Source organism: Helianthus annuus, chromosome 14, assembly GCF_002127325.2.
Source record: "Helianthus annuus cultivar XRQ/B chromosome 14, HanXRQr2.0-SUNRISE, whole genome shotgun sequence".
NCBI lineage: Eukaryota > Viridiplantae > Streptophyta > Magnoliopsida > Asterales > Asteraceae > Helianthus > Helianthus annuus.
In genome coordinates, this window is record NC_035446.2 from 50,819,336 (window position 1) to 50,835,305 (window position 15,970).

Consider the following 15,970-nt stretch of genomic DNA (forward strand, 5'->3'; position numbering starts at 1 on the left):
GATAGCAAAATTGCTATGCGCCGATCGTGCTATGGAGGAGGACTGGTCACATATGCGTCACTTACCTTTCTTTCATTTCCCTCCTCCGCCGCAATCAGCATAGGCATATTTTTGGTGTTATACAGGTAGACTTTTGGTGAAAAGATTTCGATTGTGCCGACTATACGGCAGTTTGGAGACTGCATTTTGACGTCATGACTTTTGATAGTTAGCCTTTGGTTGTTGTATAGGACTAGTTAGTTCAGACAAGGGAAATGTGGCCCTTAGTTACTTGTGATGTTATGTGCTTGGTTAATTTATAACATGAGATGTTATGTGCTCGATGAATGATTTTACGTACGTGTGTTATTACTTACTATGACCTGACCCATACAAACATCATTTAGAAGATGCCTCCAAGACGGGATGTACGCATGCCCACCAACGAGGCGGAACTTCAAGGAATCATTGTTGCAGCCAGAGCACGACACGAGGCCCTGCGCTCCGAATCTAGCAGGGGCACCTCAGAAAGTCATGGCTGTACCTACTGGCACTTCCTCAATTACGAGCCTCCGACGGCACTGGAGGTGCCATAGCCTTTGTGAAATGGATCGAAAGAATGGATTCCATCTTTCAATTGAGCGGTTGTACGCCAGAACAACAAGTCCCATACGTTTCCGAGTTGTTTGCAGATGAAGCTCGATTATGGTGGAACCTTCAGATTCGAATAATGGGCGCGACTGCAGCATATGCGTTAACATGGGGTGAACTGAAAGGAATGATGCATAAGAAGTATTGCTCCCAAACGGAAACCCAAAGGTGGGAAGGTAAATTCCGGAGCCTGATGAGGGAAGGTCCAAAAGTGTTGGAGTACGTGCAAAGACTCCACGATTTGTCATGCGTTGTTCCGTACCTGGTGGAACCAGAAATGAAGGAACTGGGACAATTCATTTGGGAACTGGCGCCTCAAGTCTTGAGGTTGATGACAACATCAACACCACCAACAACTATTGATGCAAGTAAGATGGGTTTGGCACTCGCTACGGAAGCACTTAGACTGGAAAAACTTACTAACCCTACCAAGAAGAAGGAGACTCAGGTTGAGTCATCCGGAAAGAACAAAAGGAAGCTCACCGAAGATTCCCGAACGGATAATGATGAACAAAGAACTGTTCGAGGTTGTTTTGACTGCGGGGACAAAGGGCATTTCAAGAAAGATTGTCCTAACAACAAACAAGCCGACGTTAAGATTTACTTAGGAGCTAAGCCTAGACGTGGTGGATGCAAGTATCACCACGAATGTGGGTGTCAGAAGCCTAAGTGCGGTAGGTGTGGGAAGAGAGGACACAACAAGGATGCCTGTGGGGCGAAGAGTCCCGAACAAGGAGGTGACAATAACAACAACCAAGGTGGAAATACTAATAAATTTCCAGGCTGCTACCGATGCGGGAACATGGGGCACTTTAGGAAAAATTGCCCAAGGAAAATTAATAAAGACCATGAAGGGACATCCAACATCGGAGCTTGGGAAGCATGCCAGGATCCAGACATGATTACTGGTACGTTCTCTATCAAACCGAAATTTTGCATCCATTTTATTTGATACCAGTGCCGGCTATAGCTTTGTATCATTGAATATATTTGGGTTAACTACTAGTAAGTTAGATATTCCGTACTCAATCAAACTGGCTAAGGGAAAACTAGTAGAAGCGAATGAAGTTGTCCGTGGATGTGTAATTGAACTAGGAGGTCACGAGTCTACGATAGACCTACTGCCAGTTGAACTGGGAAGCTTCGACGAGGTAATTGGGGTGAATTAGTTGCCAAGCGGTCGAGCGGAGGGTGGTATCCGCACCTCGATGACGGATGAAGGAACGATCCTGACTCACGAAGCAGGATCCGCCACCACAGATCACGAATTGCTTAAGGCACAAAAATTGTGGTGGGAAGAATGTGTTGTTTTCTGGCTCATGTCAGGGACAAGGGAGCCGAAGAACCAAAACTCGAAGATATTCCTGTAATAAGGAATATCCTGAAAGTTCTCCCCGAAGACTTACCAGAATTATCTCCTCAACGACTAGTCGAATTTCGCATCAATTTGATTCCAGGCGCCGCGTCTGTGGTAAATGCACTCTAGAGACTTGCACCTTCGGAAATGCAAGGATTGACAGTGTAGTTTCAGTAGTGGATAGAGAAGGAAGATAACAGACCAAAATTGCCAATTTGGGATACCCCAGTTCTGCTCGGCAATAAGAAGGAAGTGACTTTCAAATGAGCATCAACTACCAGGAGCCGAACGAGCTAACCCACGAGAGTCGGTGACTCTTGCTAAGGATTAACGAATTACTTATGTAACTAAGTGTGAGGATCCAACTACTATTACACGACTGATTGATGATCGAGTGTCGTTAGCGATGAATTCAGGAAGAAAGTATACCGGGGAAATCGTGGAACGATAACTTGTTTTTAGACGCACACAAGATGGTGTTTCCTACTCAATGCACAAAACCGAGTTACACAGAATACGAAACCTTGAGGATCTAGAAAACATATGCTTAGGACCCTTGGGAACCCAGGTCCAAACTTGTAAAGGTTGTTACTTAGACACCATATCGGTTAACTCAATCGAACACCATTAACCTGACATATATGCCATTTCAGTTAGCAAAACAGAAAGTACTCGAAATTCTTTCGTTAAAATCTTAACTTTTGCTTCTGGCCGAGTAGATGTTTGCATCTCTACTCCCCTTAAAGTAGTTGCATCGCTTTGATTTTCTTCGCTAAGAGCGAACACACATTTGCTTCGATACTTGGTCATTACCTCATAACTCATTGTCTCATCACTTGAAAACTCACATGTTACGTGTGCACCATCTGCTACTCATACGGTCTCATTTCGAACGCTTCATTGAAATTCGAATATTATGTTGCTAAATCTAACTACTAGTTTGTGATTCGATGGCCTACATTATTGTAATGGTTGACTCTTTTGCTATCAAGTCAACACACATTCTTGAAAACTTCTTTTGTTCCAAGATACTAGGGGTGTTCAAAAAACTCGTGGCTCGCAGCTCGCTCGAAACTCGCTCGAAAAAAGTTCGAAAAGAGCTCAGCTCGAAATTGGCTCGGTTGTAAACGAGCCAGCTCGGCTCGGCTCGGTTTGTAAGCGAGTCGAGCTCGAGCTTGGCCTGGCTCGGCTCGCGAGCTCGTGAGCCAGCTCTATAAGATTTACATCCTTCATATTTTTGTCCCACATTGCTCAAAAGACAAAAACTATGGGAGTATCTCCCCTATAAAAGAAGACAAGGAAAATATACAAAGAGATTTAAGTATTTATACTTGCATATTTAGCCATTTGGTTAAATATAATTGCAATTATTGCCCTTAGTCTATGAAAATATTCATTTTTAGGGTTTTTTAAGTAGTAAATTTTGCTGTTTTTTGTTAATTCGAGCTAGATCGAGCCGAGCCGAGCTAGCTCGAATTTTAATCGAGTCGAGCTCGAGCCTTAAATCTCAGTTTGATTTGAAATTCGAGCTCGAGCTGAGCCAGCTCGAGCCAAGCTCGAGCCGAGCTCGAGCCGGGTCGAGCTCGGTTCGACTCGGCTCGTTTACAGCCCTACAAGATACATTCATGGTTTATTTTTGTAACCATGCTGAGATTTCCCTTATTGGTACATACGTTTATTGTCGGGTTACGCTGAAAATAAGTTCAATTGCTTGAACTTATCCATTTCGCATATTTGGTTTAAGACGTTATATGATGTATTGGGAGCATCATATTCAAACATTTTTGCAAAGATTCTTTCATTACGAGTCGTAGTAGATTCAGTTGATCTACGACTCCACTAAATCATTGGAATTGACTTCGACACCTTGAGGTGCTATTTTCACATAATTAAAGCTTGTGCTAATTGGGTTACTCACTTCATACACGGATTCAAATTATTTATTTGCTCTAAATCCGTCTCGTTTATCACAATCAAAGCAGCCTCAACACAGTTGTGTGTTAAGGCAAAGGTACATAGATTCATTTCATACCACGCTGTACCTCCTAACGATTCTTTCATTATCTATCGAATACCTTGCGGTACTTAATACTTTTTCACCTTCGATCAAAAACAGTGGCTCTTTGATATTCTTTGTTCAACTGGAAACTTTACGACATTGTGTAAATCAAACCTTTGGGTTGTCTTTGTACACTTTCATTTGATTTCAGGTACGGTAAACTTGTTTAGTCACCACCATTATTGAATCTCGTCATTACGACACCCTGTGGTGTCATTATCTTGTGCTAATCAAGGTCAACTGTTTCACCCAAAACTACATATACTTTTGTTGACTTGTCATTTAAACATTTCTGATGCAACTACGAATCAAGACCGTGATACACCAAAATTCGCTTGTATTCCATTCGGTGTACCTACGAAACTTAAGAGTGCCAACACACTAAACCTTTCCGTTCATTTAGTCGGGAGATTTACATATCACTTTACTACTACTTTTGGGTTATTGATTTTGAGTTCATATAGCTGATGCTACGGTTGTGAAAACTCGTTGGCATATTGTGACCGACTATCTAAGTATCCTAATAGACAAGACTCCTCTTTTGTGGAACCCCTGTTAACTGGATTACACTAGACTACACGTCGATACGTCTTGTACCCTCGACACCAAACGATAAAAACACATACCTTTTAACCATTGGATTCGTAGTGTTATATATATATATATATATATATATATATATATATATATATATATATATATATATATATATATTCTTGGACTCACTTAATGTGAATAAGGTTTGATTCGATTTGGTGATTATCTACCTCGGTGCTATTCATATACATACATGCGTAACGAAACCCTAAGGAATTAAGGTAGTACAAATTTCGAGGAACGAAATTTTCTTAACGGGGGGAGAATGTGACAACCCTCACAATTACGGGTACTGTACAAATTAATTAATTTCGATTATGTGCTTAATGACTGTGCTTGATTACAACTGACACCTTAAACTGCTTACTGATTTATGTTACATACATACATGTGCATCACTTTACATACAGTCGCTCCATTAATTTCATATAGACTCTTAGTGACAAACCTGATGCACAAAGCACCGTTAGCACAGTGAGCGGATAACTCAGACACGTGCTGACAACGCCAGCACATAGACAGACACTATATTGAGGCCAGTATGAGCCAGGGACAAAGTACAACACTAGTATGGGTGTAAGGAAGTGAGGACCATGAGACTGTGTCACTAGGCGACAGTTTGAGTGCCGGGAAGTGCCTAAAACTCATTTTTAGTGCAGAATTCAGCATTTTTAGCAATGATTCAGCTTTTAACATACTCGTATTATACAGAGAATTGACTAAATGGTCCTGAACGCCTTCCTAAGTGTTGGAATTAATTTCGTTACAAAAAGATGCATAAAAGACAATGTATGGTACAATTTAACACTTTAACGGAACAGTACGTAACCGAACAACCGGACATTATCCGGGACACCAAAATTTTGTCAGAAACATTATTTTATTATTTTGAGTTAAATGCCATTTTAATCCCTGTGGTTTGGGCCATTTTGCCAGTTTTGTCCAAAGGTTTCATTTTTAACCTGTGGGTCCAAAAAGGTTTCACAGTTGCCATTTTAGTCCACTTGATTAACTTCATCCATTTTTCTGTTAACGAGAAGGCCAATTCGGTCATTTTGTATGTAATTCTGTTAACTAAAAGGGCAATTCAGCCATATAAAATGACCGAATTGGCCTTCTCGTTAACAGAAAAAATGAATGAAGTTAACCCAGTGGACTAAAATGGCAAGTGTGAAACCTTTTTGGACCCACAGGTTAAAAATGAAAGCTTTGGACTAAACTGGCAAAATAGCCCAAACCACAGGGACTAAAATGGCATTTAACTCTATTATTTTTAAATAATTATGGTCATAAAAATCCCCACACACTATAGAAACATGACATACACTCACTATTCTAGAAATTACCCTTAACCTCCTAATTAATTACCTACTAATTAACAAATTTTACAATTTACCCCCCCCCCCAACCGAATTTTCAGCCATAGGGACCCACCATATCTTCACAATCATGACTTATGATTTGTTGAAGGTTTCCAAGGTGATATGTTGCTTAACAATCTAACCAAAATATGCAAGAGATCCTTATAAGTGTGGAGTTCCAAGATTTCTCATCATTACTTCAAAAACCACACTCCAACCTCACTCTCTCTCTCATTTTCGGCTCCCCTATAGCAGCCACCATCACCACCATTTTGACATCACCATCTTCCTCTTATTCAAGTTCCATTCAAAGCTTTGAAGGATCCATGAAGGTTGCATCTTGAAGAGCATTCAAAGGAGCTTGTTCTAGTCTTTTCATCATCTTTTCTCAACATTTTCCCCACTAGATTCATCCCTAGCTTTAAGCTAGTAGTAAGTCCTTGCTAAACCCTTGATCATCTTGTTTTGTAGTTAAAAATTGTAGCATGATGCCATTCACAAGAACATCGAAGGGATTAAACTATAAATCAGCATGCTGATTGGTATTTCCAGCCAACTTCAACAGGCTGTAACTGGACCGTTTTGAATCGAAAAACTGATTTTCTGAAGCCTAAAATATGCATTTTGGAATAACCGAACAAATGGCACTGGAATCGTAATTTTTCGAGGTGGTTTACTATTTTTAAAAGACTGTTTTTGAACAGTAGCTTAAGCTGTGTTTTTACTGCAGAAAAAGTGTGTTGTATCCGGAGTCATAACTTGAAACCTGAGTAGAATCAACTCATGGAATTTTTACAGTCGATGGTCACCGTTGTCACGATGATCCTCCAACTGGAATTTCGTCAATCGGACTTACGGTTAATTTTTAGTGAATTATTCCGTAAACTGCAATCAGAAAGTAACAAATCTGATTGCAGTCGGGTAAATAAATTTCTGTAAAATATTGGTAATGAACTGGACCCTGATATTTTTACACAATAAAATTTGGATCGTTTGAGTCATTTTGTAAAAAGTTGGGAATTTTTGGAAAAGGTTAACTATTTTATAAAAATCCTCGAAAATAGTCCAGTTTTGGGTGATGAAGCTGAAATAAAGTAAGTAATGCTTTGTATGTCTATATGTCGGTTTGATTATTGAAAATGAACTATGGGATATACGTAAAAGAAAATGATATGCTATGAAGCATGGACACCCCTATTTACAAAGGAGACTATGACGAAATTTTCCGAAAATCCTAACACTTGATAAATATTTTTGAGACGGGTGTTTACTAGTATACTTTAGATTTTGTTTTCAAAGATAAAACTCGTCATAATATTTATCACAAAATACAAAGTATCGGAGGTTGGTTTCATACATGAATATGGTTAAATATATATTCTCTAAAAGGGACTTAAAAATATATTTCTGGCATTCCATCCTTGGGAAGGAAACGCGTATATAAGATACTTTAGAAGTATTGATACTAGAATATGGAATGAACAAATATTCCAACACGACATATGATTAAGTTGAAATATTAATTATTTTGACAAATAATTATCACTCGAAATAATATAAAAAACGTAACTCAAAAACATAAATACTGAGACAAGGCATGACCCATTCGTCTAATAGACGTTAGACCATTGTATGTAGTCGTGTTTGCTGAGGAGATTTGGGTTACAAGTACCGAAGACGCAATACAGTGAGTTCATGTCCCCCTTTTCTCTTAACTATTTTCAGTTTTACACCTCGGGGGTGAAATACATGTTACAGACATGTTACAGACATTTACAGACATTTATTTACATGGTATGGTTAGCTTAAGGAGGGTTTTTATTACGCGAACATGTGAGTGGTGGGCATGACACTTAAGGCCATTAATCCTCGTTGTAGGACCGAGGGACATTAGTGATAGATCTATTTGGGTGTAGCGAGCCCCACTCCTGAGTCCGCTGAGTGGACCATGAGATGACTAAGTGCCCGACGCACAAATCTGCTAGGTTTGAGTCTTCCTGCATCACTTCACACTTATCATTGGCTTTGCAACCCAATGGTGGTCTCTTTTTCCTTAATTGCTACATACCAGGGATTTTCATACATACAGACATTTTTACAAAGGTTTATACCTACTCACTTACACATGAACTCGCTCAACGTTATGTTGACTTTTCAAACTACATGTATTTCAGGAAACTAACGGATCTGGCACGGTATGCACGTATTTTCAAGCTGCGTTTGAATAAAGAAGTCATCCAGGGTTTAGAAGGTGTAACCTCTTCCTGGACGGGTTATATATACCTAAACCTGATTTTGTTTAAAGTCTTTTGCTAAGTCTTTGTGAACTCAAATAAATCAAGTTAAGGTTTGTAAATTATTTTGTGATTGTTGAAAATGGGATTTTTCTAAACTTTATTAATGGATGAATATCTCATGTTTTTATCATATAGCATTGCTATGATTGTTGCTATGGTATTAAGAAGTCACACCAAATAAACCAAGCTTCCGAAAAAAGGGTGTGACATTGTAAACTTAGTTTTTCGAATTTTTCGTACTGTCATAACATCACAACCGCATAACGATCGAAAAACACGAATTTGACCGTGATTGACGAATGAACGCGCAAACGCGATTACCGAAACTATTTTACGCCTTTTTATTTTAAAACACTAATTTACGACGTTCCAGAAAGCTCGGGCCTTGATAACCGCTATTATTGAATTGTTTCATTCAATACAGTGTCAGTATAAACTTGTAGCTTGTGCTAATCATGATCGAGCGTTTCATGCAAAACACGGTGATACTTGTTCGGTCACCGCTATTATCGAATTATTTCATTCACTATGACACCTTGTGTCGTCAGTATAAATCTGTAGCTTGTGCTAATCACGATCAGCCATTTCATGCGAACCTATTTATGCTTTTCGTTTGACACATCGCTTAAATAATCTTAATGCAATTATGTATTAAGACGAGTGTATCCTTGCAACTCAATAATGTCAACACGTTGACTTTATTCATTTGACGGTTTGATTGTTGATAAATCATTTTTATGACTCTATTTATTTGAACTTGTTAAATTCGAGTTTCAATCATACAACAACCAACACCAGTTTCCGTTGGTAGTGAATTCTATTGTTTCAAAAATTGATTTGCATATTGTGAACATTCATTTGGAATTCTATTGGTCGAAATTCCTCTTTTGTTGAATCCCCGTAAACTTGATGGCATTGGTGATAGTATCACTACGCTTCGTTCACTTGACATGGATTTCTGGAATAAACTCAATTGAACCGTTGGGTTCTTTGATGCAAATTATCCTTACATTCACGTAATCTGAATAAATCTTGATTTTATTACACGGTCATTCATTTTAGTATTGTTCGGACTTACCTGCGAACGACACAATTCTGAGGAGATAACATAGTCTAAATTTCGAGGATGAAATTTCTGTAACAGGGGGAGAATGTGACAACCGGTAATTAATGGCGTCTAATTACCCGATTAACAAATGTTTAGGCGTTAACAAATAGTATTTAAGACACAAATTAACTTAATTAGGCTCTTGGTATGCCTAGGAATGCTTATCGGACGCTACAGTGCGCGTATGAGGATTTTCGGGGAAAACTGCGTAACGTTAAATGATAACGAACTAATACCGTGCAAAAGACTGTCAACACCGACAAATACGAATTTTCTACGAATATTTTATACTTGTAAACTTATTTTTTCAAAATTTTCAACCGCATAACGATCGAAAAACGCGACTTTGACCGTGATTGATGAACGAACGCGCAAACGCGATTACCGAAACTATTTTACGCCTTTTTATTTTAAAACACTAATTCACGACGTTCCAGAAAGCTCGAGCCTTGATAACGGGTCTCGTTGAAAGGTTCGGGCCGCGCAAAACACTAGAAGTGGGCTTGTGGGCCTTGGGCCCAAGCCCACTACAAAACCCTAAATATATATACCTAAAACAAACCCTAACCCCCCATTTCTTCTTCACACCCGCACACAACACCCTCTGCCTTCTCCTTGCTCTCACTCTACGAACCGGCTGTCGGCGCCTCATCTCCGGCCGCCGGTCCTTGTTCGTTCTCCGGCAACACACGCTCACAACAACCCCTTTCTCCTTCCTGATGACCCCCCCCCCCTTCGGTTGACAAAACGGAACACCACCACCACCGTCCGGTGGTGGTGCGGCGGCTATGAAACAGAAGAGAGAGTGAAATGAGGAGAGAGAGAGAGAGAGAGAGAGAGAGAGAGAGAGAGAGATCGGAGATCGATTGAAGAGGAAGACCGAGAGAGTTTGATCAGAGAGATAGAGTGGAGGGTGGAGCCGGTGACGGCAGCGCCGCCGTGACAGCGGTGGTGGTGCTCCTGTTTCCGACAGGTGTAACTGGTAAGATAACCCTCCCGATTTCTTTCATTTTGATTATTTTCTGTTTTGTGACCGATGATGATGATTTTTTCCTGTTGATCTTGATGATCGATGATGATTAAGATGATGATGAAGACGACATGGCGGCCGGGGCTCGCCGACGACGGCGAACAACACCAGTGATGGGATTTTCGAGACATCTGTGTTCGGTTTTCGTTAGATTTTGTTCGAGTCTCAATCACGGCAAGCCAGCGGACAGACTTCAGGCTCGGTCCAGTGGGTTCAGTCAAGATCAGTTTTGGTTCGAGTGTTTCGGTACGGTTTCATTCGGGTTTAGTCAAACCTGGTGAAAGATGGTCAACGGGTCAGTTCTGGTTCAAGTATGGTTCGGATTCGGGTTGGTCAACAGCTGGCGAAATGTGATCAAACGGTCAACTGAGCCAGTTTTGGTGCGCGGGTCAACACGATTCAAGCCCGGTCAACTGTCGGGTGACCGGGTCAAAACTCAGTCAACTCGAGACCCGGTAAAGCTAAACGTAGCAAGATGTTATTACTATATCTTCTTTTTTTTATTATTTTTACTTTACACGAAACCGAGCTCGACCGATACCTTTAGCGACTATTTGCACTTTATTTTGGCGTATTTGATGAAAAGCTATATATATTGCGTGAGTTGATTGAATAAATGTTGAATTTTGAAATTATATCGACACTTTAGATGTCGGGTTATTCCAAAAACAGAGGAAACTCTGCCCGATTTTCATAAAAATCTGAAACACGACACGTATTTATATCTTCAAAATGACACTTAAAGGAATTCGAGTTTTATTATTAAATAAATATAAAGATATATTTAATTTGGTGACGATTTACGAAACACGTTGAAACTAGAACACTTTTATAAAATAAATATAATTAGTTATTATATTTATCCAGACCGACGAAAACTCGAAAACTTTTACAAAATAAACAAAATTATATATATATATACACACATATATATTTATTTCAAACGTTTAAAACTCGGAAACCTTTTATGAAATAAATATCATATGTAATAACTTCCAAATAACAAAGACGCGGAATTTCCTTTCTAAAACAAATATAATTAGTTATGATTATTTCGAACATCCGATAATCCGAACGTCTTTATAAAACAAATATAATAGTTTATATTTATTCATACATCGCGAATTCAAATATTTATTTCACACGCCAACTTTAAACGCCTTTGTGAACTAAATATAGTTGTTATGTATATTTCAAACGTCGACGACTCGAATACTTTCGAGTGCTTTGGTAACCATAGTATATTTGTTTATATTCGTTTCAAATATCAAGTTTCGAGTATATATATATGTGTGTGTATTTATTTACTTTCATCCTACGAAAACTACAACGGTATGTTACTGTATCATATACGACATTTCGAATACGTACCATTATTCATCTACACCTTCCCTCGTAGAGTCGTTTTGTTAGGGACGTGGTAGAGCTCGGACACGTAGTTTAGCTACGTTTAATTAGAAACTTATAATTATTCCTTGATTAGGAATGCTTTAGTTGCACTATCGCGAGTTCACCTTCGTGGAATGACACTACGGAATCACACTAAGTTAGCTTTGCATGGGAACGTCAATGTGAGTTCATAACCCCCACTTTTTACTGTTTTACATTTTTTTATAAATGTTTTCGGGGGTGGAAAGACATTCAAGTTTTTGCAAAAGCAAACACTATTTTGATGAACGAAAACACATATTTATAAACCATGTTGTAAATGAATTTCAACAAACTCGAAAGGTTTACGAAAGGTTTATACTAAACATACCGGTTTTACAAAACGTGCATGATATTCATGACTAGTGACAGGAATGTCCTAGTTACTACAACGGAACTGGGTTGGCCTGCGTACGAAAAACGAGACAACTCAGAGAGATCATGTCCCCCTTTTCTTTCAACGTTTCGGTTTACAACTTTAGGGGGGAAATACATGTCAAACTTAGGTATGATTAAGTTATGGAATGAACTCTTAGGTCATGTGAGCATAGGCTGTAACTGAGGTGCCATTAATCCTTTTGAGGACCAAGAACAAAGGTTAGATCTAATGGGTACGGGCGAGCCCCACTCACGGTCCATGGGTGACCACTTAGAGTGCTGTTGTGTCCCAGTCGAGGTGATTCGACACTAAAAATTGCCTACGCGGGTTGAGTACCTCCTATGTCATCGCATATATTAATGTCCACGCGAAACATTAATGATCAACATGTTCATAGACGCTTTACATACCAACTTACAACACTATAACTTTCAAATGTTTTTAATATTCATTTGACGCAAACTCATAATACATGTACTTACAAACTTTGATAATGTTTTCAACTTATGTACTAAGTAAGAGGACGTGTTGGTCCTGCTTACAAATACTCTTTTGGGCTCGGCCCATTCTCTCTCGTGCAATGCACGAATACTCTTATGGGCTAGACCCACAATTTTCATATAAACATGCCAAGAAACTGATTTTTCTAAATTTTCTCCACAGCTTTTAAACCGGTACACAAAAAGATTTTTTTAAAATCTTTTTGAAACAAACTATGAACTCGCTCAACTTTATGTTGACTTTTTCGCATGTTCTTTCTCAGGTTGCATTTTTCAAAACTACGGAACGGTTGGAATAGGAGAACCCACGGGATTTTGAGTACTTAGCGGGCGTTCATTGTTTAGAAGTCTTAGCTTTTTTTCTTCCGCTGTGCAATGAAGATACCGGTCCAGTCACGCCAGCTCTGATGTTTCGGGGTGTGATAGATTGGTATCAGAGTTATAGGTTTCAGCGAATTAGGTTTCTGTAGAGATACCTAGGCTTTAACCTCACTATTCTCTGGGGACTTAGATATCAAGAATTGAACACAGACAGAACGCCTAAGACTCGAATATGGGTTCCAACCGTTGCCAAGAACAATAAGTCAACTGTTTTGATTTTAATCATGCACAAGAGTTGCGTTTGATACACGATACACGAACGATTACATACAGTAAGCAAAACCTTAAGAGTTTTGATAACATGCATCTTGGACCTTTGGAGAATTTATGTCAAAATCCATTAAAGGTCATTACGTAGAAACTGCGACTATTAACTCGGGCAAACGCCATCATATTATGTCGTCTATGCTATTTCACTTACCCGAGCAGGTAACCTACGCGAAATGAAACGCTAGTGCACGAGAATATATGAAACTCAAATTATACATCAACGGATGTCGGAGCACATCACATTCTACGCGGAACAAAACGCTAGTGCACAAGTATACATGAAACTTAAACTATACATCAGCGGACGTCGAAGTACATCACACACGACTTTCGAGGCAAGGCCTATGGAAAACATGCTTGGGCACAACTACAACGATGCATATTCCGTCATCGGGAGGATTACGGATCCAAATGCGGAAAATTACCACGTGATCCTGCAAGTGACACGAACCATGTTGAGGTATGTTGAAATAAGATTTCATAACGATCGATACTTAGTCTAATGAGACTCACAACTATTGGCGCTGCAAAAGAAGTCACATGTCTCTGCGCCCCCTACTTCATTCATGGCGATTATGCTACGTACAACATTCTATGGTAATGTTCACATAACAACCAATCATCACGTGAACTTCCAGGTAAAGTCCTTAAATTTCTTTTGTTGGAATTTCGACTTCTTGCATATAGTGAGTAGATTTTTGCATTTCTACTCCCCCCTAATGATCGTTGCACCACAAAGATTTTCTTCCATGATAGCAAACACTCAATTGTGTTATTTTTGATGAATTCATATGAACGCATGCATTGTTTGTCGCGCATGTGGTTCGTTGATCCGTGAAGACCATTGGAGGGCTTCACTCCAAATTGTCGTTTTATCAAAGCTCAAATATTGTTTCGCTATACTTGATCCTTGCATTGTGATCTAGATAACCCGCATTGTTGCAAAGTGTTGACTCTTTGATATCGAGTCAACGAACTCACTGAAACTCATTTCTCTTGAATTACCTTACATGGTTTGTTCATTGTAACCATGTCGAAATTCTTTTGTCAATACATGCATTCATTGTTAGAATGTGACTAAACCAAGTTCAATTGTTTGAACTTGCTCGTAATATATATTCGATTCAAGGCGTAATATGATGGATTGAGACCATCACATTCAACATAATCCTAACAAGCACTTCACTTGTTTCGAACTATAACATGCTTGTTTGGTCTTCGAGTTCATTGAATCGTTTCTTTGATCACGACCACCTTGCGGTGGTGCTTTTCACTAATTTGAAGCTTGCGCTAATCTCATTAGTACACATCATGTATGGATTTAATTATTTAATTATTTATTTGTTTATTTATATTAACTCCACTTTGTCGATTTATCATACTAAACCAGTCTTAATACAATCGTGTGTTAAGATAATGGTACCTAAGTTCGTGTTAAATATTCCGGTGTACCTCTTAATGGTTCTTTCACCATCGAGCGAACATTCTGTGATATTTATTGCTTTACATCTTCGCTCGAAAACATTGTTTATTTTTTTTCGTTTTCAATTGAAAATCCTATGAGAATTGTTTGAAACAGACATTCAGATTTACTTCGTCGAACCTTTCATCTGATTTCAAACACGATGAACTTGTTTGATCACCGTTATTATTGAATTGTTTCATTCAATACGACACCTTGTGGTGTCAGTATAAACTTGTAGCTTGTGCTAATCATGATCGAGCGTTTCATGCAAAACACAGTGATACTTGTTCGGTCACCGCTATTATCGAATTATTTCATTCACTATGACACCTTGTGGCGTCAGTATAAATCTGTAGCTTGTGCTAATCACGATCAGCCATTTCATGCGAACCTATTTATGCTTTTCCTTTGACACATCGTTTAAATAATCTTAATGCAATTATGTATTAAGACGAGTGTATCCTTGCAACTCAATAATGTCAACACGTTGACTTTATTCATTTAACGGTTTGATTGTTGATGAATCATTTTTATGACTCTATTTATTTGAACTTGTTAAATTCGAGTTTCAATCATACAACAACCAACACCAGTTTCCGTTGGTAGTGAATTCTATTGTTTCAAAAATTGATTTACATATTGTGAACGTTCATTTGGAATTCTATTGGTTGAAATTCCTCTTTTGTTGAACCCCCGTAAACTTGATCGCATTGGTGATAGTATCACTTCGCTTCGTTCACTTGACATGGATTTTTGGAACAAACTCATTTGAATCGTTGGGTTCTTTGATGCAAATTTTCCTTACATTCACGTAATCTGAATAAATCTTGATTTTATTACGCGGTCATTCATTATAGTATTGTTCTGACTTACCTGCGAACGACACAATTCTGAGGAGATAACATAGTCTAAATTTCGAGGACGAAATTTCTGTAACAGGGGGAGAATGTGACAACCGGTAATTAACGGCGTCTAATTACGCGATTAACAAATGTTTAGGCGTTAACAAATAGTATTTAAGACACGAATTAACTTAATTAGGCTCTTGGTATGCCTAGGAATGCTTATCGGACGCTACAGTGCACGTATGAGGATTTTCGGGGAAAAC